The sequence below is a fragment of the Gasterosteus aculeatus genome, chromosome 16, assembly GCF_964276395.1.
Source record: "Gasterosteus aculeatus chromosome 16, fGasAcu3.hap1.1, whole genome shotgun sequence".
Classification (NCBI taxonomy): Eukaryota; Metazoa; Chordata; class Actinopteri; order Perciformes; family Gasterosteidae; genus Gasterosteus; species Gasterosteus aculeatus.
The window spans coordinates 10,289,682-10,317,434 of NC_135704.1; the positions used below are offsets into that span (position 1 = coordinate 10,289,682).

Consider the following 27,753-nt stretch of genomic DNA (forward strand, 5'->3'; position numbering starts at 1 on the left):
GTTTATGTTTATTTGATTTAATCCAATTTGGGGAATATGCATATATGGATGTTCAACGTTAAAAAAACAATACAAACAAAACACTACTTTGACTTGAAATTTGATGTACAGTAATCTTCCGCCAGTTGGAGAATTTGGGTATGAGAACCGCTGGGGACTGTGCTGTTTGTGAAGTAGAATGAGCTGTATTTTCAGTTGCTGCTGGGACACAAGACAATAAGACATTTAACTTTATACTGTGTTTGTTTCTCTTTGCAATCATCAGGTGTTTACCGGCATGAGTTTTAAAACTAAACTGCTTGTCTTTACAATTATTCAATGTTGTAACTGTTACAACTGATCCCAAAACTTTGCAGTTAATGTGCATTCACCCCTATAATAGCATTTGGGTCAGTGTTTCCACTTTGTTCTAACAGAGCAATCATTGTTTGTAACTATTGGTTTTCAGGTCAAAGTAGCTTACATTTGCGGTGCAACTACAAATGAACAGTGAGGCGCAGAGTTGACGGTGCATTACATTCTTTTCCTCACGAGTTAAAAAACACTCCACCCGATCTTCAAGGAGGTGCATAAGTGCTACTCAATTCCCTTTGTCTATCTTTGACGATGGCCTGATCTCAAGCAGCACTCTCAACACTAAACTTACACAAACACGTTCCATCATCAAAAAGTATACAGTATATTGACACAATGTTAAAAATGAAGATGCAATTTCTCAAACCAAGTGGCCTCCGATCGTGGTTACAAGTGTTCCGGATTGTCTAATTCTATCAAGGTGTTATCGTAGAGACGTAGAAACACACAATCTGTGTTTTCGGCTCGAGTCGGATCCCTCTGACGAGAATACTTGATCGGGTGAGCGTGATCTGTGAGCCAAACGCTCACATGACTGTATGACTGTTTTATGGTTTAGACAATGTCCGTCATTAATTTTATTGTTGTGTGTGAGGAAAATAGAGCCCCGATAAAAAGGGTAATGTTCCTGACGCTGTTAATGATGAGTATTTATGATCATTCCATAGTTCAAATTCAAGACAGTCGCGGGTTTGACACCTTTCTTCTACTGCAGTTACTGTATCTGTGAAGAGATAATCGATACCGTAGGCTTATAGGCGTATACATATAGAAATATGAGTAAATCAAATTGCAGTTCATACAGTCGATGTGTCCTCAATCAAACTCCTAATGAGGAATTGGCAACATTGTTCTCAGCATATACAGCAGGTTGCTTTAATTAGAGAAAATGATTGAAAGCTCTAATACTAATATCACATTTATTGTTGTACAAATTTTGATGTAAAACACATCTTTGTCTTTGAAAATTGATCCCAGTTGGACCATTTGAGGACGGTGATGGAATCTCCAGCACTAATGGGCTGTAAATCCGTTTGTTTGCAGTGGATGCATGTTCAGACCACTGGTACACTGAGCGTCTGAGGGCTGCGCGAGCTACTTGTTAAAGTCGAGCAGATGGTTGAGTTATATTCCAAGTGTCACAGAGATTTTTCTTTTATGTGCTTGTATTGGAACAAACAAGAGTTACAACCCAAACAAGCATTTGAATGGTTCACGCAACAAAAACTGCTGTGTGAGAACAAATCAGACGCTCATGATGCTGTAGCTTTGGTAACGTCCACATGTGGTTTTGCGGCACACGCCGCAATATTGATGCAACAAGAGTTGTACATAGTTTCTATACTTCCTAAAAATGCTCAGGTTTGCACTATTTAACTCCAGCCTGACAAAATTCAGCCTCACAGATTGACGGATGCCCCGTGTACAGTACACCTCTTTGCCCCAACCTCAGGACAACTTGTTTGTTTGGTTGTTGATCACAGTCTCTCTGTCTACCTGCCCTACACCCGACAAAATGATACATCACAAGTCCCACACACAGCCAACCGCCAGGGATATTTGCACCCGTGGGGGCCGCTTTGTCCTTTCACTTGGCATTTTAGGAAACAGGTTTTAGTTTTCTTCTGTGTGCCCCAGCTTCTAGAAAATGGAAGTCCAAATGCAATTAGCAGTTCTCTTATCAAATAGAGTGAAAAGCTGATAAAAGTAGTTAATGACACCAATAAAAAAGTCTTGGTTTGATCTGATTTACTGTGTGCAATCTCAGTCTTGATTGTAATTTCTGTTCCGTGACAAATGATTGATATAACGACCCCCTGAAATAGAGGGGGATGACAGCCTGGGGCGGACTAAAAGGCAGCACTTAGCACCACGATTAAATAATTAATACAGGTTGTATACCCATTTTACACCTCCAAATTATGGTTTGCCATATATCTGGGATGCAGCGGCCGAAGAGTACCATGTCAGCAACAATTTCACATACAGTAAATCTCTGTGAGGGAGGAGGCAGAGGCTGCAAATCATCTGTGAGGCGAAGGGATGACATGATAAACCTTTCCCCCCTTTTATTCTTATCAGTTGTTGATTGGGGAAACACACACACAGTTTTACCTTTGCAACAATTTGATTAGATGGATAGGATTACTGCTCTGATTTCACAATGTTGATTGAGGAAGTGATCCAACAGCAGGTGGCACCATATCATAATGCTCCACCCAGGATAACAGTGTCCAGGATTAAAGGTAAAATGTCTGCGGGGTTCCACTCCATTCCTTCCAACGGACACAAAAGTTCCCCTTTTGTGCGAAAAGCCAACTCACATTTTGCCCAATTACAAGATATCTGTGCAAAACAGAGATGCCCCTAACAACATCACCCCTGAAATGAGGCGTCATTGTGCCTGATGCCCTTTGTCTCTTCAGCGTCCTCTAGATGGCACCATGCTCCATGAAAAGATTGGCCTTCTATTTTCAAATTATATTGCGTGTAAATTTCGAACAGTATTCGCTGATACTAAATCATTATGTTTCCCTTGTGTCACACGTCTGGCTACTTGATTATCTGCAATCATCTCAAAAACTTAATTGTATTTGTTTCCTTGATTAATGTAATTATGTTGAACACATTTTTATTATACAAATAGTGTACTTTATTTGGGATGCTGTTGCAAGATGATTGATGTATTTACAGCATTGCTTTCAACATTTTGGGATAGTTGCATCTATAACCGGTTTAATTTCTTCTCTCAAGTCATTTGCGTTTACCGTCTCTCATCAGATGTCACTGTAATATTTTCGAGAGCTTTGTCTGTCACCAACCCTCCCCCTCGCTGTCTTTGGCGCCTGTGGTGTTAACGTTGACCTTGTCCTGAGAAAGCGTATTCCGGGCTGCATGACTCCATTGGGGAAGCTCGCCTGCCCCAAGCTGGGTTTGGGTAGACGGACGTACGCAAATGGAAACTCTGAGGAAATGGAGATTCAGAACAGGGAAACCAGAGAGTCAATTTAGTCACTGTCTACTACCTTTTCGCATGCAAGTACAACGCCAATCTCACACGTCGGCGTTGACTAGAATCTCTCTCTGAGGAATTTAAGGAAAGAACAATTCCTAGCATCTGTTTCCTGTTCACTTGCATGGAGGAAACCGGGTGTAAATCACACCAAATATAAATAGAATCAGCATTCAGCTAAAGCTGGTTACAGTGGCCTTGCATTTTGCTTCTTTCTGTCGCTTAAATGTGTGTATCTGCAGTTGGAGTTTAAAATGAAGGGGAGAAATGTGTTTTTTTTTTTATCACATAACAACATGTGAGCAGCATAAAAGATTAAATACAACAGCATATTTCTATGGGGCCAAATCCCACATGTAACTAATTACTAACTAACTAACCATATTTCTACCTTTGCAGATTTTGTTCTTCTATAGTCAGACTACATAATATACACAGAAATGTTAAAACACAGTTTATAGTCTAATCATATTATGTGGCTGTAGAATTCAAAATCAATTATATTTATTGGAATAGGAAATTAAGAAAATGTAAATATAAGACAATGCTTAGTGTTGATTGTAAAAAGGGTTGTGCAATTTTTCTGAATACTGTATCTCAATAATATGTGTAAATCAGATAAAATAACTCTTTCTACTTTTGCCTCATGTGTTTTTCCTGAAGGGCCCTGTTTTCATGAATGTATGAACATCTATGTTCTCAGTCTTTTAGTCTGATGCATGGAAGCCACCCCACTGAGCACAGACTGTCAGACAAACTGAGGCAAAGCTCTTTTAAATGATCTACAGGTCACAACTCAGTAGGGTATTTTTCTCCTTCTTTACACAGACAGGGGTTTCTCCAAATGCTCTAGAAATAAAGTGTGTTAGGTTCTCTGGTTTGTTGATCCATTCCAAATTAATTAGTGTGTTGGCGGGTTTTTCAAAGACTTTGTGTTAAAGTTTGCCCTAAAGTCAGTACCTAAATGCCTATTGATCCACACATGGGGTCAGTTTTGTGTTTTTTAAGGCTTGATTTTTTTTTTTAGGTCTTGATTTTTACTGGGAAATAGAAAAGACGAGGAGTGATTATGCTAGTAAACAGTCCCACGCATTGGCCTATTGATGTCCAGAGAAGAGATGCAGTTAGTGTGTCGTAATAAAAACCTTTATTTACTACTCCTCAGTGGAGAGCAACAGAGGAGTGCTGTGTTTCCCTCTGTCACTAATTGACTGCCTGCAGCAGGAGAAACATAGACTCTCACCCCCTCAGTGGTGCACTCTCAGTTATAATAATAACACTCTGAATGTACTTCTAAAGTCATCCTCCTCCACGGCCATTGTTAAACGAGTATTCATTTTAGATAACACCGGCATCGCCTAATACAGTTCAGATTAGGGGACTGCATTGTGACCCTGCACGCCTGCTGAAATGGGGTGAACCCGCCGTGATCTGTTCCAAAGCAGTTGTGTGCGGTCCATTCAGTGCGCACCCCTTCTGCATGGGTGAGAAAAAAATGGAGGGGGCAGGTGTGGGAGGAAAGGCAAAAACCATCTCTCCCTCTCCCTAATTTCTGTGTACGGGCAACAAACGACCACAAAAGTGCTGCTTTCACAGTTTTCCGCGGCCGACGTTGAGCTCCCGGCAGCACCAGACAAAGGAATGGTGGGATGATGAAGTCCCGAGCAGCGCAGGGCAGGTGTTTCCTCGGTCTCTCCCGGGAGATGCGGAGTACACCTGCCCACTACTAACCCACTGTGATGGATCGATGAAGCAGTAACTGACTCAGCACTTCAAAGGCTCTACGTGGGATTAGAGCACAGAGGACCTGATTGAAACACACTGTCATCCCACAAACAATAACACACATCCATCTTGAAGGGCCAGCTCTTCTTACCTCCCCTGTGCTTTGCCATCACTGAGAATGATTGCGCTGTTGATGATGAGGGGAGCGATACATTGCACGAGAGGCAACGGCTAAATTTGCACGGACGTGATGTCTAATGGCACCACTTGGATACAGTAAACACTATCTGCATCGCTATGAAGCAACTGAATTATGACTTTCGCACCTGGTGATCCAATACCGGTTTGCTGACATAAATACACTCACAAAGAGACGCACAAACGCACGCACGCACACACAAAATCCATGCATGGGCTTACGAACACACATACGTGAATGCTCTTCTGTACACAAAACCTCCAAATAGCTACACAAACATATAGAAGCAATGCTTTCTGCAGCCAGATGAACACATGGTATGTTTTGAATTGGATGATACTCCATTTAAAGAGGAATATCGCTGAGACAGCATGGTCCCCGGAGTCGATGACTAATGTAGCGTAATGGCCCGTGCTGGCATCGGCCATTTTGCATGTCGATCCAGGCTAATCCTGAATGAACCTAGTTAGAGAAATTATTTTTAAATTTAGAAAAAAACATCAGGAATTCTATGGTAAAAAATGTTTTTTTTAGGATGTAAAACTAAAATAATCAATTAGAAAAAAACAAACCACACAAAATGCTCACTTGGTGAAATTTGATTCATTAGCTTTCAAAAATTAATAAAATATTACTTGCAAGTGCAAATTTGAATAAATTATTATCTATACTTTTAGTTTTACAAAGTTACAACGTCCTGTATTTGATGCAAAGTGTACTTTTTGTAACAGTGAGTGGAAGCTTTAAAAAAAAAAAATAACATGCAATTCTTGAACACAACTTTGGAGGGAGCCTTAAGCATGAGGTTGAGCCCGCAGTCATTTGATCCTTTCTCTCTCCTTGAGCAAATATTTACAGTAAAAAAATATTTCCTCAAAGTAGTAGTGGTAATAGTTATTAGATATCAGGAATTCACTGCTACTATTTCCTACAACATAAATATTTATAATATATAAATAATATTCTCAATAAACCACTGTTTAATTATATATTATGTGTAATGTATGTGTATATGTTAAAACATATTTTTTCTGTTGTATCTATTCTGAATTTGCATTTATGTTGATGAAAAATGCAGGTTCAGCAAATGGTTCACTGAAATCACTCCTCACACGGGTGAACAGTAGAGAAAACGCTTAGAGAAAGACTGGATGCTGTTGCGTCCATTGGTGTCATCAGAATATCTGGCTGCAGTTTGCTGAGGCCGGCCACGCTTCCTTATCTTGTCCTGTTCTGCTTATCTGGCCTGTGTACACAGTTGTGTCTGTAATGAGCGTCAGGCCTGCACCTCTCCCCATGTGGATGGGCCGACCACTGTCCCACACATCCGTCCACACGTGCAGGGGGAGCGGAGGAAGGGTCTGGTGTGTGATGCTCCATGTGCCGTTGGCTCACACAAACACCTGTGTATCTGCCCCCACATGTGCCCACCACATGCACGGACCAAATTTGCAGCGGGGCGGTGTTCTCAAACGTGGGACCCTGGGCCAGGTGGCAATGACAGATTTAGAGGATGTTGTGGACGTAGGCGGACAGAGGCCGGCCTATAGAGGATACGTGTGACATGCAACATGCAGCGGTGGCGTGGAGTGATGACATCCTCTGTTTAATGAGCAGAGTTAACACGGCCCATGTCAAAGTGGGCTGCCCGCCGCAGAGAGCTGTAAATCTGCCTGCTATCACTGCTGCCCCACTAATACAGGAAGTATTATCTAATAAGTGCAACTAGGAGAACTAATTTCAATTGAGCCGATACCCCCCACGAGCAGTTTTCAAACGTCCACCGGTGAACGGGATGACACCCGTTAAAAAAGCAAGCACAGAGTGGGTTGAACAGGGACTGGAACTGCCCAGACACTTGTCCCCCCCACCCCACCCTTCAGTTGTCTTAGGTTGAGGTTCACGAAATCAAACTTGGTGCCAGACAAATCCCAGACGTCTGGTCGTTCTGCCCCAGCTGCTTTCGCTCTGCCACATTCCTGGGCCACTCTGGAACTCTGAAGGACCTCTGTGTGTCGGTGCCCCCGTTCTGGCCCGCACTTCAGCCCTGATTTGTAGAGTGCTGATGTCAAAGGGGACTACTTTGTAGATCGTGTGCTCTGCGTACCTGTTTCCCTACAGCGTAGGCAGTAAATGTCACTCTGTGACAATCTCTGGACTATCTCACCCTGACCATTACAAGGCATCGGAGTAAGAACCACAAACATCCACAAAATCACCAATGACGTGTTAACCAACTCTTCATATCCGCAACTGAAGAAATCTGGACCGTAAAAAGGCAGAGATAGACAATTTTCTTTGTGGATGTATTACTTGGCATTTGTCTACAGCTGTAAAGCAATTGTATTTCAAAGCTTTCCTCCACTGAGCAGAGGGGTGGGGGGTAATTGCTGACTAGTCTTTTAACCTTATTAAATTATCCAAGGGGCAGTGTTGGAGCCAGGAGGAGTTGATGATACTGCACCTCTTGTGCTTTTAGCAAAAGGAAAGATGCTGACTGCACTTCATCCAGGGATTGTACACTGAATTTGCGCAAAACTGCAGCAGCTAATTAGAGGGGAAGGGAAGCACTGTGACAGGCACCATGGGATGCACCCCGGCAGTGCTGGTGGTTTTTCACTGCATTTTCCAAGTTTCCAGAGCCATTACTGTTACTGTTTTGTTTATTATGTTTAACACGCGTTGCATTTGCTGTTTATGACCCTGAAACTCTAGTTTGCCTGAACCCGGTGAACCCCGTCACCGGATAGCCCTATCGTGCAGACGAACGCACTGTATCCGCACTCCCTCGAATTGGGGGTCCAAAGTGAGTAAACTCGAAATCCGATTGCTGTTGGTGTTTGTCTGCACGCTAGTATCCGCATACCTAATCGGATTGCCCCACGTGATTGCATCACGTGATTGCATGCAACCTCACGCTGAACCCTTATTAACCCCAATGCGTCACTTCATAACAACGACAACAATGGCGAACGCAAGGATAATGTGCCTGCTGAATGTGCTAACAAGTCTACAGTGCGTACTACGGGAATATCGTCAGTTCTTTTCGTTTGTATACGGCGCGCACGTCTTATACGCATGCTCCTGTCTTCTCCTTCCGTTTTCTTCAGTTGTCTGTAGCACCTTAACAGGTGTAGGGGATGTACTACAGCGGAGTCAATCGGATTCACTGGGTTCATGTGCATGCGATTTAAAAAGTGGGTAGGTGTGAAAAATGAACCCGGGTTCAGGCAAACTAGAGTCCGTCTGCATGGGGTCTATATGTCCCGTTATGCATGACGATTGTCCGATTTTATTTTATTATTCTATCACTGTGATATGTGTTCATAAAAAAGACTCCCATACCCAGGTTCGCTCAAAGCCATTTTTCAAAGCATGACATTCACAATATGGCTCCTGAAACTCCCAAAGAGGTCTGGGTCTAAGCTTAATTAGATCCTGTGGAGCTAAATCAAATCAGTCTAAACGAGAGCGCAGAGCCAAACCCTTCCCATCCCAAGGTGTGTCCGCTGTCTGCTCTGTGCGATCGCTGTCTCACCAACACTTGCCTGGAGGCAAAAGACCACCTCTCTGTTGTTCTTGTTCGCCCCTCTCCCCCTTCCTCTTGTTCAATAGTCAAGGAAAGAGAGAGTGGGAAGGATGGAGAGTCTTCGCCTCTTACTCCTCCCCCTGCTCCCACTGCTTAACCTTGACACGTCAATATGATACAAATGCAATTTGGTTATCTCTTCGTGACATTACCACTGTTCTCCCTGCTGCGGGGGCATGGGGGCTTCTTCATTAGCATAGCTCACAAACACATCACTCCCTCTCTCTCTCTCTGTGTGGACGATCACAATGTAACGTCTTAAAACGAGGACAACAACAAATTGTTATTTTTGTTATCCAGTCTGCATGATTAGGATGACATAGTCCTTTTCCTCATCTGTTTCTGGGAGACCTACACCCTGCAGAGTGCACAATCAAATGTGGTGTGCACATGCGGTACCTGTGTGTATCAGGCCAGTGAACCGAGGCCCTCAGCATCTGGCTGCTCCTCCCTGGCCAGAGGAGCTGTCAGCTCCCTGCTCTCCAGCTGAAGGGTGGCTCAGACCCAGGTCCATTAGTCATCATACCCGAGACACCTCTCCCTCATCCCCCCACATAAGGTAGCGTAATTGATACCCATCAGCCGTGGCTGTAACCTCTTTGGTGTGAAGCAGTGCAGGTGTGGGATGCGCACCTCATGTTTGGTTAAGACGGTGGTCCAGGACTCCCGGCCTGTCTCTTTGCCATCACTCCACTTGAAGGTGAGATGATTTAGGGGCCTGGGAGAAAGTTAATTTCTCTTGATCATTGTGTGCAACCTGGAGCCTTAATGGCGGGCGTAATTAATTCTGCTGATGTTAATCACCAGGGCTGGTCCCCACAATTATCAGCCCTGTGCAGATGGGGCACGGCGCAGACATGAAAAATTAGGAAAATGAATCTGTAATGGGGTGGCAGATCTAATCTGCGTCAGAGAAAACAAAGTTAGGAAGAGCAAAGAGCCCGAGGATTTCAGGTGAAAGCCACCAGTACTGACAATCCAGTGGGGCAGAGCTGAAAAATGTTGCCGCGTCCAAAGGGTTTGGTAATTACTAGGGCATTGAATTGTTCTATTGTTAATTCATCACTGTAACAGAGGTTAACTTCAGCATATCCTTGCTGGGCTGTGGGTTGGAGTGGAGGGGAAGCAGCGGTGGTCACATGCCTCTGGAGTCACTGTAAGGTTAATCAGGTTCCACTCTCAGATGTGTGGGCTTTGCAATCAACCTCTACACTTTTCTCCAGAAAGGTGGGGGGGGGAGGAGGTGAACGCACCACAAATGAATGAGGGACCGACGGATGCCGTGAAACAGGTGCATATATTCACTGTGTGCAGGCGAGAATACAGTCATACGTGTCGAGGCATGCACACAAACACGGGTTCACACGAATGTGCACACTCACTCACCGACACACGCACACTTGATTGTTTCAATCACAGCGTCCACTGATGGAAGAATTACTAAAGCATTAGCGGTCAAAGGACAGATACTCCCAGAGGACGTTTCCTCTGCCAACGTCAAACAAAATTAGGCAAAATACAACTGATTAATTGAAATAGCAGAGGAGCCATTTTTCAAGAGCTTACTTGGCTCTGGCAGTTGGGCATGCCGTCATTGCTATTTGGTCTGCTTAATTAGTCTTCTACCTATTTTGTCTTTAATAAGGCATGCCATAGGTTCTTAAAAAATCTGGGAGGTTAGAGCGAATCATTATTCATCATCATTGTTGTTAGAATGGTGAAAACCGAGCAATAGACTGGACTGGTGGTAATGATTTAGTTAAAGTGTATTATTAATGAGCTGAATAACTAAATAAATTGCTGTTACTCACACAATGTGTTCTCCTTTAACATCAAAGCAATTTGAATATCACACTCAACAGAATTCAAAAACAATGATTAGAGTAATGTTATCCGTTTTCTGTGTGACACCACCCACCTGTCAGTGCATTTAGTACTAATTACAGTTGTGATCAATACACACATATTGACAATGTTACTCTTAACGTTTTATTTTCCAATATACGTCAAAGGTCAAAGGCTCACTTTCTTGTAATTACTCACAAGAGTCCACATGCAATTCTTAAGGTGAACCTCAATGAAGAGTAAAAGATGGCCCAGCTGGCTGTCCATTGTTCTGCGGTCAGACGGTGCACAGTGGCGGTGACCAGGTGTTTACACAGGGCGCAGCCACACAGCCTCTCTGCAAGGGGAAGGACAAACACAGTATTCAAAGGAGCCCTGCAAAGGTCACAGATCAAAGAAAACACACACGAGCCTTACCGCACACGTAGGATCCAGACTGAAATGAGCATTTTCCTCACAGTGTGGCAATTGGAGCCCTCCTGTCCTTGATGTCTTCAGAAAATGTCCCTTCATGCAATAGCAGTGCACATCCAGAGATCCCCTGGGACGACACAGTGATGGAGATTAGTATAGTCATAATTCCAGGGGATTATATGCTAATGCTCTCTCCCCTGTTTGTAAGAGAAAATTGCATTGTGGTTATTAGTGTGACATCAGAGCTCTGGGACGCTACTTGGCGAACGTCCTCATCGGCTCTCGGATGCCCTCCAAGGATTTACATTTTTATTACAACACGAGAGGGAACCCAAAGTGGTATAACGGCACACGCACAGAACAAACGCCCTCAACTTGAGAGACTTAATTGAATGTATTCAAATGTGATTCATTGAACAATTCCGCACTCGTCCTGCAAGCACACAGTGCAATTGTTTTGCCTCTACAGGGCTCTCCTCCCCTTTCCTCCTCCTCTTTCCTCAACACTCCCACTCCCTTTAAATTAGATATCGGACTGGCCTTTGTAGGAGTCACTGAGGAGGAATCAATAGGTGCATTAATTACAGCAATTCATTACCCAAATAAACATGGGACTCAACCTTTGCTGGATACAGATTTGGGGGACGTTAAGTGTTTGGCTAGAGACAAAGGCCTGGACCGGGAATCCCTATTGCATTAATCTGAGGGATCAAACTCCGCTGAGTGCCAGGGCTCCTCCGGGGAGTGTCCAGCCTCGGATCAATCCCCTTGCACAGGCAGTGAGTTATGGCTACTGAATACAAAAATGGTCATGTGACATGGCACCGCTCTGCTGCTGCCGTGGTGTGTCCACCCCCCTGCACCCGCCTGCTCGCCTCCACCTCTGTTTCTGGCACTTAATGGGAGTCCTGCTAGCCCACAATGCAGCGGGCTAACAGGGCAGGGTCCCGCTCCCCAGGTCCCCTGCTCCGCTGCCCGTTCTGGGTCTGGTCTCCTGCATACGGGGCCACAGAGACTCCTGAAGGAACCCGGCAGAGGACAAAGGTAAAGGACATCCCTCTCCCTCACTGTCATCACTACAGCATGTGCCTATTTGTGAATTTATATCCCCAACGGTGGCCATAATAAAACGTGATAATGACGGATCACAACGTTAAGTTACCGTTAAGTGGATTGTTGGTCCGGATGTGTGCGATCTCCAGCGAGTGTGTGACAGTCCTGAGCAACCAGGAAAGTATGAATGCCCCACTGAGCGAGGTAGTGCACATGCACACAAATAAACACACTCTCCTTTGCTCATTTCTGTCTTGATAATTTGGTTAAAATTTTAAACAAAAAGCACTCATCTTTAGTTTGTTAGTTTTATAAAGGTTTATAAATGGGAAATGTGTTGATCATATTTTATTTTCACCCCCCCCCCCCAATATATGCCGTTTGTTTCCAACAACAGCTGAAGCGACTTTATCAACTGTATAGATTTTTATATATCTATATCCCTTGGGATTAAACATATTCAATATAACAGGCATTTAGTACCGGTAGAATATTTTACATTGTATTTATATTTGTACAATCTGTTAATACATACCGTCACCTCAAATCCTTTTTGTTTATTATTATTACTATTATTAGAAAAGAAAACTCTTCTTGTATAGACAACATGTAACAATCACATTTGCAGAAATAATTATTACAATTTAATAACAATAGTAAAATAATATCTAACCATTTGAATAATAGTTTGTGAAAATGAAAAACAATGGCCTGAAAATAATTCTACAATCCTGTAGAACTGCATGCGTATTCCTCTGCAGCAGACTTCATAGTCTTGACCCAGCAAATTACAGTGTGCACATCTGGGCCTAAAATGTTGCAGATGTTGTTCGTGTCTCTTTTGGCCATAAATACTGGCCCAGTTTATTAAAGCTGGGTACACTTTGACAAAGAACTCATACCAGATGAACTCACTGGGTACTCCGTTTTGGTCTCCTCTGACCTGCTGGTTTAATGTGGACTGACATTTCATTGGCTCAAAATTTTCAGCAACCCTGAGACGATATCTGACCTGACCCACTTTTCATCTACTTCCCCGCAGTCTTCCGAGTGCAGAACTTTAAGGAGGCTAAGGTCATCTCCGTGCTCTTTGTGCGGTGATAAATAGTTTTTCCTCGACGATATCGCGCTGCCAGAGTGAATCACGCAAACGCTCGCTCGTGAATAATTACTCTTTAGTAGTTTTCATTTATTGTGGGAATCCAAACACTGTTAAAGCTTCAAACTGCCCGTTTACACCTTTTAACACTTAAAGCTAAGAGGCGATTAGTTTTTCATAAAAGTCCATTTGAGTTGGCCACCATCCAAAAGTGTTACTAATTAAAAATCAATCCGTGGGCCATTAGCGGGAAGGTGTATGCCAAGGTTGTGTATCAGAGGATCATTTGTAATGAGGCAAGCTTTGGATCAGGAGGAGGGGGAGAAGGAGGGGCGGGAGTGAGGGGAGGTACAGATCTGAGATAATCTGGGGACCTGCTGTTGCTCAACTTAACAATTGATACTATGTGTAAAGATGCTGAACTTGTAGTCTTCACTAATTGATCCACTTACCCTCATGGGGAGAAAGCAGAGAAATAAATGTGGGTGTTCATTGCATGCGAGGGACTCCATAGATAACTATTAAAGCTGGATTTGTTGCCCTGATTCTGATGGCCGCGGAAAGGATTGCGGCGCAGGAAGGCATTTGTCTGCTTTAGCAGGAGCGGTGTTAGATGTTTATGTGATAAATGTTAGCTAACTCAGACCAGCACCACGGGAGCAGCAACCTGGAGCCCAGGACTCTGGAACTTATTAAAGTTGCACGGGTGTATTTCATAGCACCTCTCTATAATCTGCCCAATTACAGAGGTGTAGCCTATACGGATGCCTACCAATTTAGCCCCCAAATCCGAATTATAGAGCACCACCGCCTTTGTCAAAGCGGACACGACAACAGCACAGTTTATATGGGACGAAATGTTTCAAAAGAACCAATAACATAAGGCGCTCAGCGGGATATCAGCTTTGCTTTTATGTCATATCATGTCAAACAAAAGGGGTTGTACACATACGTGGGTGGCTAATTTTCTTCCTTTCATCGTTCTTTACGGTAGAGCAGCGGCTAATGTGGCATAATCTGGTGCCCTAGATCATCTACGGTAGTAAAACAAAGCCTTGACTGTATTATTGGGATAATTGTTGAAATGACTTTGAAGGTGGTTGGTTTTAACGGTTCTTTTACGTTTATTCACACTGAGCTTTGGGGTGTCGTTCAGGAAGTCGGTAAACCCAAGGATTGGGTTGCATCAGTGAGATCCAGGGTTGTGTGTAACTAAGTCCTTTCATTTGTTTTGGATAACGTCTAGCAAACCAGTGACACACTAAAACTTAAATGTCTGTAGTGTAGCCTTGCCTGAAGTTTAAATCACTTAGAATATATTTTGAATGCCATCCGTTCAATGGCAGCAGAGGGTCAGAGAGAGAGAGACATTGAACCAGAAATTATTTTGTAAATATGAATATTATTTTTACATTGTATAGTGCAGTTGAGAGGTGACTATCAGTTTAAGTGAAAATAACCATATTTGGTCATTTAGGCTTAAATTAGTGACAAGTTGTGTTGTTGATATTTTGTAATCATTTTGCGAAATATACATTGTTGTTATTCATTTTGATATTGACAAAAGGCGCTTTCACTGCTTTTACTCGCCAATATTCACTGCTCATTTATCAGCAAGCCAATGTTAAATATTCAACAGTAACAACTGGAAATTAGTACGTCTGAATATTTTACATTCCCATGTCATTGCCGAGTTTGTGTGGTGCGAAGGCTTTTAAGTAGGATGTACATGTTTAGTGTGCGTGTCAGAGGGAGAGCGGTGCTGCCTGCTTTTGATAACACATGATTGCTGAGCGCGATCTGTGGCTGCCGTGACAGTGGAAGCTCAAGGAGAGCTCAATAACAGAGCTGTCAATGTATTCCCTATTTGAGTGTATTTTTAGTGCAGGCATCATGGGCCTCATGCATATTTCAATAGATCTTTTGTATATTAGGTGCGAGGGGACACACAAACTGGAGTGAGGACTTGCACAACATGAGTCCAAGAAATATGGGCTTGGTTCTTAGATTTGACAGAACAGCTCAGAGGCTCCAGATAGGTTGGGTTTGACTTTCACTGGATGGGGTAGGAAGACCTTCATTGATTGCATTTTGAGACAACAAAGAGATGACATTGAACCTTCTATGGGGAACGAGGCAAAAAAAAAGAGATGTACAACATATTAAACTGGCAACGCCAACCAGTGTGTAATACTACTACACAAAACAGAAGAGAATTAATGGATATGTTTGGCAGGCAGACTCACAAGAACACACACACATGCACAAGCACATACATCCACACAGCAGGTGGTTATTTGGTAGGGATATTTTGATTCAAACTACTTTCTAGATTAGATCCTCAAGGATTGCACGCTGAGGGATGAATTCCAATCAACGACACGGCACATCACATTTGTCGTATATCATCACAGAGTTGTAGATTATGTTATATAATGGTTCAATTTCTCCTGTCGGATTAAATCAAACTTTATGAAGCTGTCGTTGCTTTGTTGATGATGGTGCCATAACTTTGCAGCAAATGTGTCTTTGGTGACATCAACCAGAACCCCCCCCCCACACACACACACACACACTCTCCCAATCCTCTGGATGTCGTAGTTGACTACCCATAACCACCTTGTGACCGCGATCCAGTTTACAGCTGAAAGCAGCAGCGATCGGCCTCACTAGATTCCACACAAGAGCTTTGGGAAGATCAAACAGTGCCGTGTTTCCATTACATCGAGGTCTTGGAATTTACTTATGATGATAGCTGGATTCTATTAAAGAGGCAGTCTGTTTTGCCTTTGAGGCTTTACTTTATTATGCATACATCACATTACAGCAAATGTATTCCATAATCGATTACTGTGATGAGACAGGTGGCTGACATCTCTCAGGTCTGCCTAACGTAAAAGAGACAGCTCTATTTTTTTGTTGCAGAGACGCCTCGAAGATGGAAGAAAGTTGGCTCCAATGAGCCCCTTCTGGGTTAAACGTCCTCAGATGTCACACGGCGTTACTTCACACTCTGGATTGCACTTCAGAGCGCTGCCAGAAGTTGCCAGTTTCTTGTCAAGAACGCGATTGGCTCGATTAAGACGACATTACCTTGCAGTAACTTTGTGTCTAACCAGGCTTCAACATTCAAGGCTCAACGGGTGATTTCACCTTCAGTTCAGCAATGGAAGCCTTCTGTTAAACCACAAACAGCTACTCAGCTCCTCACAGGGGAGCAAGTTTGAAATTAAAAAGGTTTTTTTCTCACTTCATCCGTTGAATAGTAACACAGTTTGCCTCAAGCAGTGTTTCACGGTTTTGAAGTCTGAAACCAAACATGTTTTTCTTAGAATAAACATGCAAAAATCCCACATGAACACAAAGCTACACAGTTACAGTATTAAGATCAATAAACCCAGTACATATTTTTCCATTTGTCTGTCTAATCTATTTGCAACATTTTAGTTCAGGAAGTAAGTGAAAAGTGAAATGGAATCCTTAGTGATTTCACACTTGTGTGTAAAAGTATTGAGGCAAGGCTTACTAAATTAATTAATGAGATCCATATGTGTCCAGATATGCTCAGGAATTTTAATTAAATGTATACCTTAAAAAAAAGATGGTTTTAATATTTCTACTTTAAAAATAAAATACTCCAATCCAAAAAGCGTTTTCCAAAAGCTGAAGAAAATCCATATGACCCACTCAATGGAAGTAGGGACATAAGGACACGGTGCATGTAAAAGTAGGCATCGATGTAGGAACCATACTGACATACACTGGCTTTTACTTCATTAAATAAAGATGCTCTTTAAGTGAGAGAGTTAAAAACACTATAATGACGAGTAAATAAATGGGAGGATGGAGTGAGTAGTTTGAAATGCTGTACGGGGACGATGAATGTGATAAAAGTAAAGAAGGATTCAATTTACAAAGGCTACAAAGGACAGATCCTGTTTAAAGGTCCAACCTTATTTAGAGGTGTAATTACACAGAGAATACCAAAGTCAAAATATCCCCACACCATTGGAAATCTATCGTGTCTATAGATTGGCCTAGAACTTTCAAGGTGCTCTAACGAGAGGCAGAGGAGCGGTCACATTGATGGCAGAGGGGGCATCAGATTTCCATTATTGACTGCTGCAGATATTGCACTGTAGCGGTGTGTAAATTGGTTCCTGAGGGGTTTTCAGCTCTCTGAGCTGGGGCGAAGTGTGCAGGTTCACCCCCACCCCCGTCCTCTGTAAATCGTAGTGGCGGATCGCTTCCAGTCCCTCGCCGGCGCCAGGCCTCCCTCCTCTGATCAATACCCAATTCCAGCCTGTGCAATCAGCCGCCGTTGCCCGGGCAACGCTGATGTCACGCAAGTTGAGTGCTCACTGTTACAACAAATCATTTCCTTTAAGCAAACGTAATTGAGTATTTGTACAGTAGGCTGTCAACTGAGACTATTTACATCAGGCCAGAAGCTGCAGGACATTAGTTATGCCCGTTCTCTGAGGGAAGCGCTCACTGATGCTGGTGACCTTACAAAGTAGCAAGGAGGAGGTTACTATGGCAACACAGGCTAGTTTGGAGCAGCACAACTCCAGAGAGGATCGGGGTCACAGCGGTGTGGGAGATGGAATGCAGACCGCTTTCTTTTTGAAAGGGGTGAAAACTTGAAAGGGAAATTAGTCATTTGTCGTTGCTTCTAGCCGGAAGACATTACTGGGGATAATGTATTAGATGTAGGTTACTGCAGCTGAAATTACAACACGTTTATGTTATAAAAATCAGCCGAATTAAAGGACAAAGTGTAGAAGTGATTTCAAATCTTCTCATTTCCAACAAATCATACCTTTCCGTATGCTTTGTGTGTCTGTCAGCTCCAAGCCCATTTATATAGATGCAAATGTGTAAAAGCAGAGTGGATAGTCTATTTGTTGATGATGATTTTACATTTTTGATTAATACACATTTGTGTACTACTAGGTATTTACAGCAGCATGGTGGTGTGTGATATTTGGGATTTAGTCAAAACTATCCATCAGCAACAATCCAACATACTTCTTTTAAATCACTTTGCTTTATTATTCTTGCCGAGTCAAAGACAGTTCAATTAATTAGCATATTGGCATATTAGGGAACTATCTAATAACAATGTATGTGGCTTGTAGACTCCAGTTGGACGGTAAAACCAATAACACCAAATGAAATGATCACTCATAATCAAACAAAGAAAATGGCAGTGTGATATTATTTCATACATTACATCAACCCCCTTGCTGAGAACAGTTCCACAAATCACACTGTTCTTGGACTGTGTAGAACAGTTTGATGATTTTGTCTTTCTTACAGGTGCCAAAGTAACGTCATCATAAAGACTTAGACTGAACGGATTCCTTTAACAAGCACACCATTTGTTTTTCTGTTTTTTCTGTACATAACAAATCAAATGAATTGAGCACAGCTGAAATTGATGCATATGTTTTATTGGCTGCAAATCATATCGAAAGTAGTTAGCAACATGCAATGGCATTTTTCATTTATTTTAATGGCTGTCAGGATATTTTCCACACATCCCTCTCATTCCCTTCTTCTTCAATCACTCATGAAAGAAACAAGAAGCATTCTACCACTTAATTCTAAAAAGGTTTCAGGGTTGATTATTATCAGAAAAAATATTTTGAATTCCCCATTTAAAAGAGTCCCAAGACCATTTTTTAAATTATATGCAATACACATCACAAACTAACATTTTGGGGGTCAACAAAATCTGTGTTCTTTCTTTGTTCCTGGCGTAGCTCCAAATACTCTCGCTTCTCTGGTTCATGGCTTTGAGAGAGTCGATCTTGCTCCCAAATACTTATTGGACTTTCCTGTGGAAGTGGAACATTAGAATTCTTTGTTTTTGTAGTGCTCTTTTTTAACCTGCATTTAGATCGTGCATGATTTAAATGATTGCATTGAAGTCCATAAGAAAATTACAAGTAAAGTATTGTAAATTTACAATAAAAGCGACCAAGCAAGCAAGGCTTTATTTTGGGATTGACAGGTCGACCGACATTGTTGTACAGTTTGTGACTGTACAACACTTTCTTACAATATTTTGGTTTTCTATAAAAGTCTTTTAGAGACACAGTGGTGGTCCTCTGCAGACTGCGTGCCGCGCAGGGTAACGTTAGATGTTGAGAGTGAAGTAGCCTAGCAGCGAGCTTAGCCTAGCAGCTAGCTTAGCATAGCAGTGCTTTAAGTGGTCCGTTTGCCACTCATGCAAAAAACACTCTCCATCTTGATGTAACTGACTGCAGCTAGCGGCCGTTTTGTTTCCGCGGTCAAACAAACGAACGTTAACGACGTTAAAATATTTTGTTGCATTAATCTAGGCTACATTAATTGCCTAGATTATTGCGTTAATGTTGACAGCCCTTTGCCTCTGCCTTTGCATTTGTGTACTCCGGGTCATGCGGGGTCCGAACTATTACTATTGTATTTTAATAATAAAGTGAAGACTCAAAATGGTTTCATCCCTCCCAAGGCAGCTAACTCTGAAGCAAAATACCTCTGTCATCCTTACAATAGCACGATTTTACTGAATATTTATGTAATCTTCATAATAAAAATTCTGAACCATACAACATAAACAGTCAAACCTGACATTTTGCTGTCATTTCTCAAAGTTATTGGTCGTTTATCCCAGCAGAACAATGCTATGTCTCCGTACAGTGAGATGTATAACAGCTGATGAGTCATAAGGACATAAAGAAGGAAGCGCAGAGTGATGGCCATAAATACTTAATTGTTTATGTTAACAGATAATAGATGGTGAGCTTCTCAGCTGCAAATCAAATGTGAGTTGTAAAACAATAAGGTGAGTGCTAAATGCTTGTGATGCTTCAAGCCAAGTCCATGATCATCAAGGCAACTTTTATGTGCGTCATTTAAAGTAATGTACGTCATTTAAAATTATGCATAGGCCTACACGTTTAGATCAGAAGATAAAAACTAATTTTTAAATCTTTTTTTTTTTGCAGTTTCATCAGTTGCTATGAATTTAGTTTCAGGAGGCTTGGTTTACTGACCTTCAAACATTTCGTGTTTTCTGTGTGCACTTTCAGGCAGAAGTGGCTTGAATGAATGAAAGTCCTTAAACGCAGTCGCAGCGGACACCGTTTGAGGGATTCTTGTGTGCATGCTGCCGGTTTGGTGTCGATGAACTCTCCCCAGAAGCTCCAGGGGCCCCTGATTCAATCAGTGTGTCTCCACGTCCACTGTCTCCTGGCACTGATGTATTACAGGGTCCGAGCGGTGGCGTGCGTCGTCACCGCGTGGATCAAGTTATGTCACAGCCTTTTCGCAGCAGTGGCGATTTTATTCCGTGGCCGTTCAGAGAGGCTGAGGGGTAAAGACATTAGTTTAATCTGCCTGTGGTGATCACTTTATCTGAATGTGGATGGAGTAAGGCGAGACGAAGGTCGACTGTACACAGAGACAAAGGGGGCAGAGAGAGTGAGTGCGCACAAAGGGAAACAGATTTAATGTTTTACATGGAGGAAACCTGGACTTTCATTCAATCGGCCAAATTAAAGGAAACAATAGAAGGGATTTTCTCAGCCAGGAGGTGTATGTATTTGGCTGTGTGAATTTGCGTGATTGTCTGTCCACAGCTTTTCTCAAACACTGCTGGACCCATCGACCTTATAGTTTCTGTGCTTTATGACTTTCCTTTCGTGGTTGCATTGATTCCCACATCTTGAAAACCCAGTTGTGGGATAAATAAACAGCTGCATTGATTAAAATGGAAGCAGTTGTTAGTGTATCTGTTGCGTGAGACGTGCAAGTGAACAATGTGTCTGTTTTTTCAAATTTGGTTTCTATTTGTTAAAAAAAGAAAACCCCGTCATTTCCTCAAACAGCTGTGCACCCTAGTTTAAAGACCATTTTACTCACAGAGGAGTAGAAATGGGATGGGGACCATTTTCCAACCCTGGAATAATACACATTTGGTGCACGCAAACAGGCCTGTGAAACTAGTCACACCAGTGTCCATGTTAATCACACTGAGGAAAGAAGTAGTGCAATGCAACAACATTCACTTATGATGGTCATTGAAAGAAGACATAAGACTTAATCTGTATCACCTCCTGTATCGCCTCCTGAAATATGAAAAACAAACCTCTGATTATACTTATCGGTCTAACGTGTACAGTATATGCCAATTGGTGTCAAATATTGTGCATGTAAGTGTGAATTTGCAGAGGTGGAGTTCCAGGCCAACGTGAGCATTCCCTTGTTGTTAGATTATGGAGATATTCTAACATTAATCGGATTCTTACCGTACAGTGTAAATTTCCATATTATTACCCATATGTATTCTTCTGGTGGATGCTTTATTCAAGGTGACATTATGTTTTATACATTATGGTGTGACAATATGCTGAATGTGATTACATGGCACTTATTCAACTTGTCATTTCCAACAAGGGTTAAATCAACAAACTGAATTAAATGTGTCTATTCTTCTCTCTCCAAAGGCAAACAAAAGCTGTGAAGCTGCTTTGCATATTGACACCTCTCGACTAACAGATGAGACGTGATTTAAATAAGAGTTTGCTTTCTTCACCCGTCGACCTCCTGTAAATATTATTTATGGCCCAAAAAACACATTCTAATACACAGTCTAATACAGACGGACATTATTTTGTGATGGCCTATTGTCAGTATTTGGACTCAAGGTCCCCATTTTTGAAGACAACAATTAACATTCAAAAGATGTGCTTTTGTAAAGGGTGAATAAAGAAAATGGGTAGAGTTAACATTAATTAATATTCAATGCAGTAGAAATGAAAGCTAGGCCCCGCTAATTTCAATAGACAATTAATCATGAGGCTCAGTAATTACACCGGGGAGTTTACAAATGATTTTTTTAAGGGCGCAGAGTAAAGGAAAGGAGATAATCCCCGACCCATCACAATCACTGGCTTCCCACCAATCCCTGCATGAAAGAGCAATTAGAGCAAACAGCAGTGGAGCAGTAATTGTGTACCAGGAGAAGATGAAGGCAGAATCTTAATTGCAGTGAATGAAGATCACTCGCTCTCGCACCTGATTGTGCTTTGGGAAAAGAATGTGCAGGCCGGAGCAAAGTCTGCAACGTTTCCAGGTGCCGGAGTAAAAATAACCTTACCAGGAGCTCCGGCTGCAGGAGGCTGTGTAGCTCGTGACATGTGGGCGTCCGGAGCGCCCCATTCTAGTTCTGTCAAACTGAGCCTGCCACACATTCACCGGTAAATCTCACCGGGCGTGTTACCGTTATTCCGCATTGTACAACTTTTTGAATTTGGTTCAGATGACTCCTGTTTGCTTGTTTTCTGAAGTTTGATAATGTGGAAAAAAAAGCTTGTACTGTGCACCGAACAGGAAAATGTATTTTTAATTATTTCCTGCCTGGGTTATTTTTAAAGTGAGCACAAATATCTGTGAAGCGAGGGAGTACTGTCCTCTCAACCTGAATGTCGTTCATGAGAGAATCTACGACTCAACATATTTTCTGTGTTGCAAAGGGAGTGAAGAGGCCACTGAAAACCAGTTATTGTGGCTATATTTCAAATAATTTGTTTTTCTGCTCAATAAATCTCTGGCTTTTTCACAAATGATTATTTATAGTGTCTTTGAGTAAGAAAACTGTACTCTAATGGTTAAGGCAACAGCTCCCAAATAGCAACATCATCTTTGCTTATTTTGTACGTGTTACCTACATTTCCCTTGTAGATGTAGTTCATGCAGACTTTTTATGTTTATCTAAACATTTATTACCATATGGCGGATTTACATTTATTTTTCTTTCTCAGCTATCAATATAATTCATAAAACATTTTTCGTGCCCTTAATAACTCGCAAATACAAAACATTTTCTGGTATTCCAAATGCAAAGCACTCAGTTATTTCACCAGACTACTTTGAATCGGGTTGTTGGTGACACCGGCCCGTAATACCACACCAGAGCTGAAACTGAGCAGAAATGAGTGCAAATCCAGGTTGCTGCGTTTTTCAGTGTGTTTATGGTGAATCGTAGGGGCCCGTAAGGAAAAGTATTAAGTTAGGCCAGTCTAAAATGGTGTTGAAATAGTGAGCTGTCGGCACATTGCGCATCACCTCATGTCAGGCGGTGATGGCACGCAGCACAAGGCCCCGGCCCTTCACCGGTGTTGTTGCTGGCTGCCTCCCGGCTGTGACCTGAGCCAGGAACAGAGGAAGTACCAGGGTCCTTTATTCCAATCATGTCAACTGCATTCATTTTGCAAGTGCTAATAAATATATTTCTTGTTATTGTTCATGTACATGAATCTATTTATCAAAGGGTGTGGACGCCTTCACCAGAGAGATCTTGGCATGACGTCTCGTTCTTTAGTTTGTGGAGACAAATATCCTGTTACATATTGCGTTTGAATGGTGGGGCTGCTGTGCTTTACATTGCTGTGATTCAAAGCGTTCAACATTCATACGACAGCTGGAATGCTGTGGATTGGAAAGTCAAATATTGTGTTCTATGGTGAAACTTGAAACCAACAGTTAGTTTTATCACCATTTTATGCAACTCAACGAATACAATACGTGTGATAATTTTAAACATCCTACATTATGGATTAAAACCACCCACCAGTATATGTAGAACAAAATATACAAAAGTATAAACATAGATCCTCTGCTTAACAAGTACTATTGACACTGTGCATTTGACCAACCAAACCATTCAAAATAAAATATCACACCAGATACATTACATGAATAATCTTTCTTTGTTTCCGCCTAGCCGAGTCACAAGATCCCAAAGTTTAGATTATTTATAATAATTTATCTAGATATCAATAGCATGTTTAATAAAGAGCTTTTTAGGCCTTGTATGTTCCTTTCGCTCATCTCAGCGCTTTGTCTCACATATGACAAGACTACTGGGAAAAATTAGTGATCTATTTAGAGACGTGTGTCCAGTCCAGGAAAGCCTGATAATCGTTAGGAAATGAGTTAGATCTCCAGTGAATGATCAGTGCCGCCTGTGATCTCAGTTTATTCCGTAAGAAGATACAAGGGCAGGCAAACCGGAGCCTCGTGCTTTAACCTCAATTTCCTGTGTAACAGTATAGCATTTCTGTTTAGCTTTATAATCAGGGCTTTATTAATGCAATGTTTTTCTTCCGCCTAATAATGAAACAACACAAATAAAATAAATTGTGATCAATGGAGGCGAGCAGAGACAGATGAGGAGTCTGTCACACTGGGGATGATACCAATTTATCTCTTTAATGCATCTCCATGGGGTTCTCTCACTAAAGGATACAGATTACCGAACCCCTTGTCTCAGAGGGAAATGCGTGAGAAGAATCCATATAACATACAAAGATGGAGAGCCCTTTCTTTCATCTTGTATCATTCATGCTTCTTGGTCAATCTCTACAGCAAACACAAGAATCCAGCCAACATGTGTGCACATGCAGTATTATGCAGAATGATGACGTTTTCTTAAAACTGCTCAAATATATTATGATTTTCATGGCTGCATATTTAGATGCATGCATGTTCCTTCTATTCAGTGTAAAGACTAGCACTTTATTGACTGTATTTAAATCTGCTATCTGATGTAATCTGTAATTTTTGACGTGTCTTGCTTCAATGTCATGCTTAAAACCTTATTTTTGTGAACATCCGGAATTGCAATAACAATGAAATAAATAAACAAAATACAACTTTCTGGTAACTGGTAAAGTAGAAGGCTAGAAGATGTGGAGCGACACAATCCGCAGCTTTTCCCTTAGAAAGGCTGCGCCATAAACAGCTGAAGCCATAAACTACTGAAGCTGCGCAGCGGGGAGAGAGACAGCAATCTAACATGTGCTGGTGGGTGAAGACAAGGCAAGGCACATCCCTGCAGTAAATAAGGAACTCCCTGTAGTTCAGCTGCACAAACCAGAAGGCAAAAGTCAACCAGGTCACTGTGTTATGTCACTAACTAAAAAATATTTGAGGTCAACCAGTGAAAATGCCGTCACTTTCTGCTCCAGGCATGAAGGACAACTCTATTATCTCTAATTTGGAGGCTTTGATCCTAAAATTCCCCATTAGAAGTGAGCATGTCGAGCAAGATCCGTCATGTGCAGCAACTTGGAACACAACCCCCACGCTGCACGTTTTCTACACTGAAAAACAAAGAAACCGGTTAATGCCATCCTACATAGACACCTTTTCATTCCCACATTTTCTGAGGGCAATGGCATTTCAGGAGGCCCAAGGTCAAATTTAGCCTAGGTCATAAATTGCTTTGTTTGATGGCCTGCATTTGCCTCAATAGCAGGGGGAAGGCCAAGCCCATAAAAAGCGCTACAAGACGAGCCAGAGCCCGACGCTGGGCTCGGCTGCCAGCATTGTTGTCCTGGGGACCACGAGGCGCTCCCAACGGAGGTTTCGTGGTGAATAAAGAGTGTTATGGCCCACCGTTGGCAGGCGGAGAGGGCTCCTGGAGATCATTACTGCCAGCGCTCAGTCAGTGAAGAAGTCACAATGGCAAACTCAAAGCTGAAGCCATTCAGCAGCAAAAAGAGGATTATTTCTCTCTGCAGAGGGATTCAGAGGCGCCATTGAGGGACAGATGAACGGCCATATCACAGATTTATCAAAGGAGGTTTTTGCTTTTCTGGTGCTTAGATTACTTTGACATTATGGAATTTGACTCTATGTTAACAATGTGCTCTCATAATAATTTCACTCGTTTTATTGGGAATAAAGCAGATTAAAAGGCTCTTTTCGCGTTAACCTTAATTAGTAAACAGCAGCTCAAATATAAGAGAATATATGCTGAAAACTTGTGTGAGGGAAATGGCTATTTTTGCTTTTGGCAACAAATCCAGTTAAAAGATACCAAAAGATGTTATTGCATGTTTGTCTATTGAATACGTACATTTTCACAGGATCAGTGTTGTTCCTTCGTTTCGTTGCTTTGTTTCTTGATGACCAGGTGATGTGGCTGTGAAAAAGTATCTTATTTTAAATCTGTTTTCATGGCTGAATCAGTTGGATATCCTGTATAAATCCTTCAAATGTGTGTTGTAGATCCTTCTGTCTGCTTTTTCTCCAATTAAATGTATAGTTATGCAGGCAGTACAGTTAGTGGCAGTAGGGATTTCATTAGCTCTCACATCCAGTGTTACTGCAGGGGACGGGGCCAATTTAAGGTTTTTGGTATTTCCTTGTAATTTGTTGACAAAAAGAAAACATGCAAACCGGCAGATTTATTCGGTGTGTGCAAACCAGAAGCCAGAATAACCTCATTGAAGGAGGTAGTGCCTCCCAGGTCTGTATCATTCATACAGTTATATTCCACTGACGTGAGGAGGGGCTCACTAAATCACTGTGGTGGGCAGTTCTCAGTGTTAGTTAATAGCGCTCGCTGAGTAGATATTAACACGTGAGGGGTTGTGCATTGGTTGTAGTGGGAGGGGGGATTAGGAAATCCCTGGACAGGACCTCCATGTAGGCTTGCCCCGGATAGGCCACACCTTGCTCCTCCTTCTTCACCCAGCTACATCTGCTCCTCATTAACACCATTATAATGAGCTGCTGCACCTGAGGTAAATAAAACCGGGTCTCGGCTCTCGGTCTGCGCCCGGACGCCCTCACATCGACAGACCCGACACTGCCACTCAGTGTGTGTGAGCAGAGCACGCTGCTGTTGTCAAAGCGGACTGGGATGCCCCCCCCCCCCCCCCCCCTCTCCCTCCACCTCAACCCGCCTGTTTTTTTTTGTTTCAGAGAGGACATTAAATGTGGTCAGCAGAGTGCTACTGGCTACACATAAAACCCCCACAGGTTCTACATTCACAGCCATGGCCACAAAGCGGATAATGAGTTCCATAAAACTGTCAGGAGGGCAGAATAAATGTGCGTCGGATCCACCGTGCGTAATTCAGATGTGGCTCTAAGTAGCTGGAAGAATGATAAGAAATGGTCGTCTCTGGCATCGGTCAGAAAACTGCAGAATTATTAAGGAGTCAAAGCCGCGGCTAAAGGAGGCAGTGCGTCTCCAGCCTGCAACAGGCCTCGTCCAGCTTAAATGCTCTTTTAAACTTTAGGGGACGTAGTGTTTTAATGCAATTACATTACACATCGAACAGAACGGCAATTGTTTCCTTTTGGCAAGCGACATTCACAGCAGCAGTTTTAGTATTGGGGGGGACTGATTAAATATGTTCAACTGCTCATTCTCACTTTATGGTCCAGTCATTAGTCCTGATCTTTGCAACACGCTTAGATTTAGATTAATGACATTTACAATTCTGTACAATTTTATTAGACTAGCATTACCGCAAATATGACATCCAAATAAAAGTGTCCCGCTCAAATCTGATTTAGTTGGACGTGAAGCAGTAGGCAACTTTGAACAATGCTGTTTTGACAAATGAACATGACATGCGGGGGGAAAATAATTTGACAGGTGACAAATGTTG

The 27,753-nt window shown here is 42.2% G+C and overlaps 1 long non-coding RNA gene across 1 annotated transcript; it reads right to left on the reverse strand.

Moving 5' to 3' along the window:
• Nucleotides 1-14: 14 nt before the first annotated feature.
• Nucleotides 15-11,300, reverse strand: LOC144388809 (uncharacterized). Its single transcript, XR_013453070.1, has 3 exons — nucleotides 11,143-11,300; nucleotides 10,924-11,062; nucleotides 15-3,319 (listed from the first exon to the last, which is right to left on the reverse strand). It is a non-coding gene; the product is annotated as an uncharacterized LOC144388809 (long non-coding RNA).
• Between the last annotated feature and the right edge of the window lie 16,453 nt (nucleotides 11,301-27,753).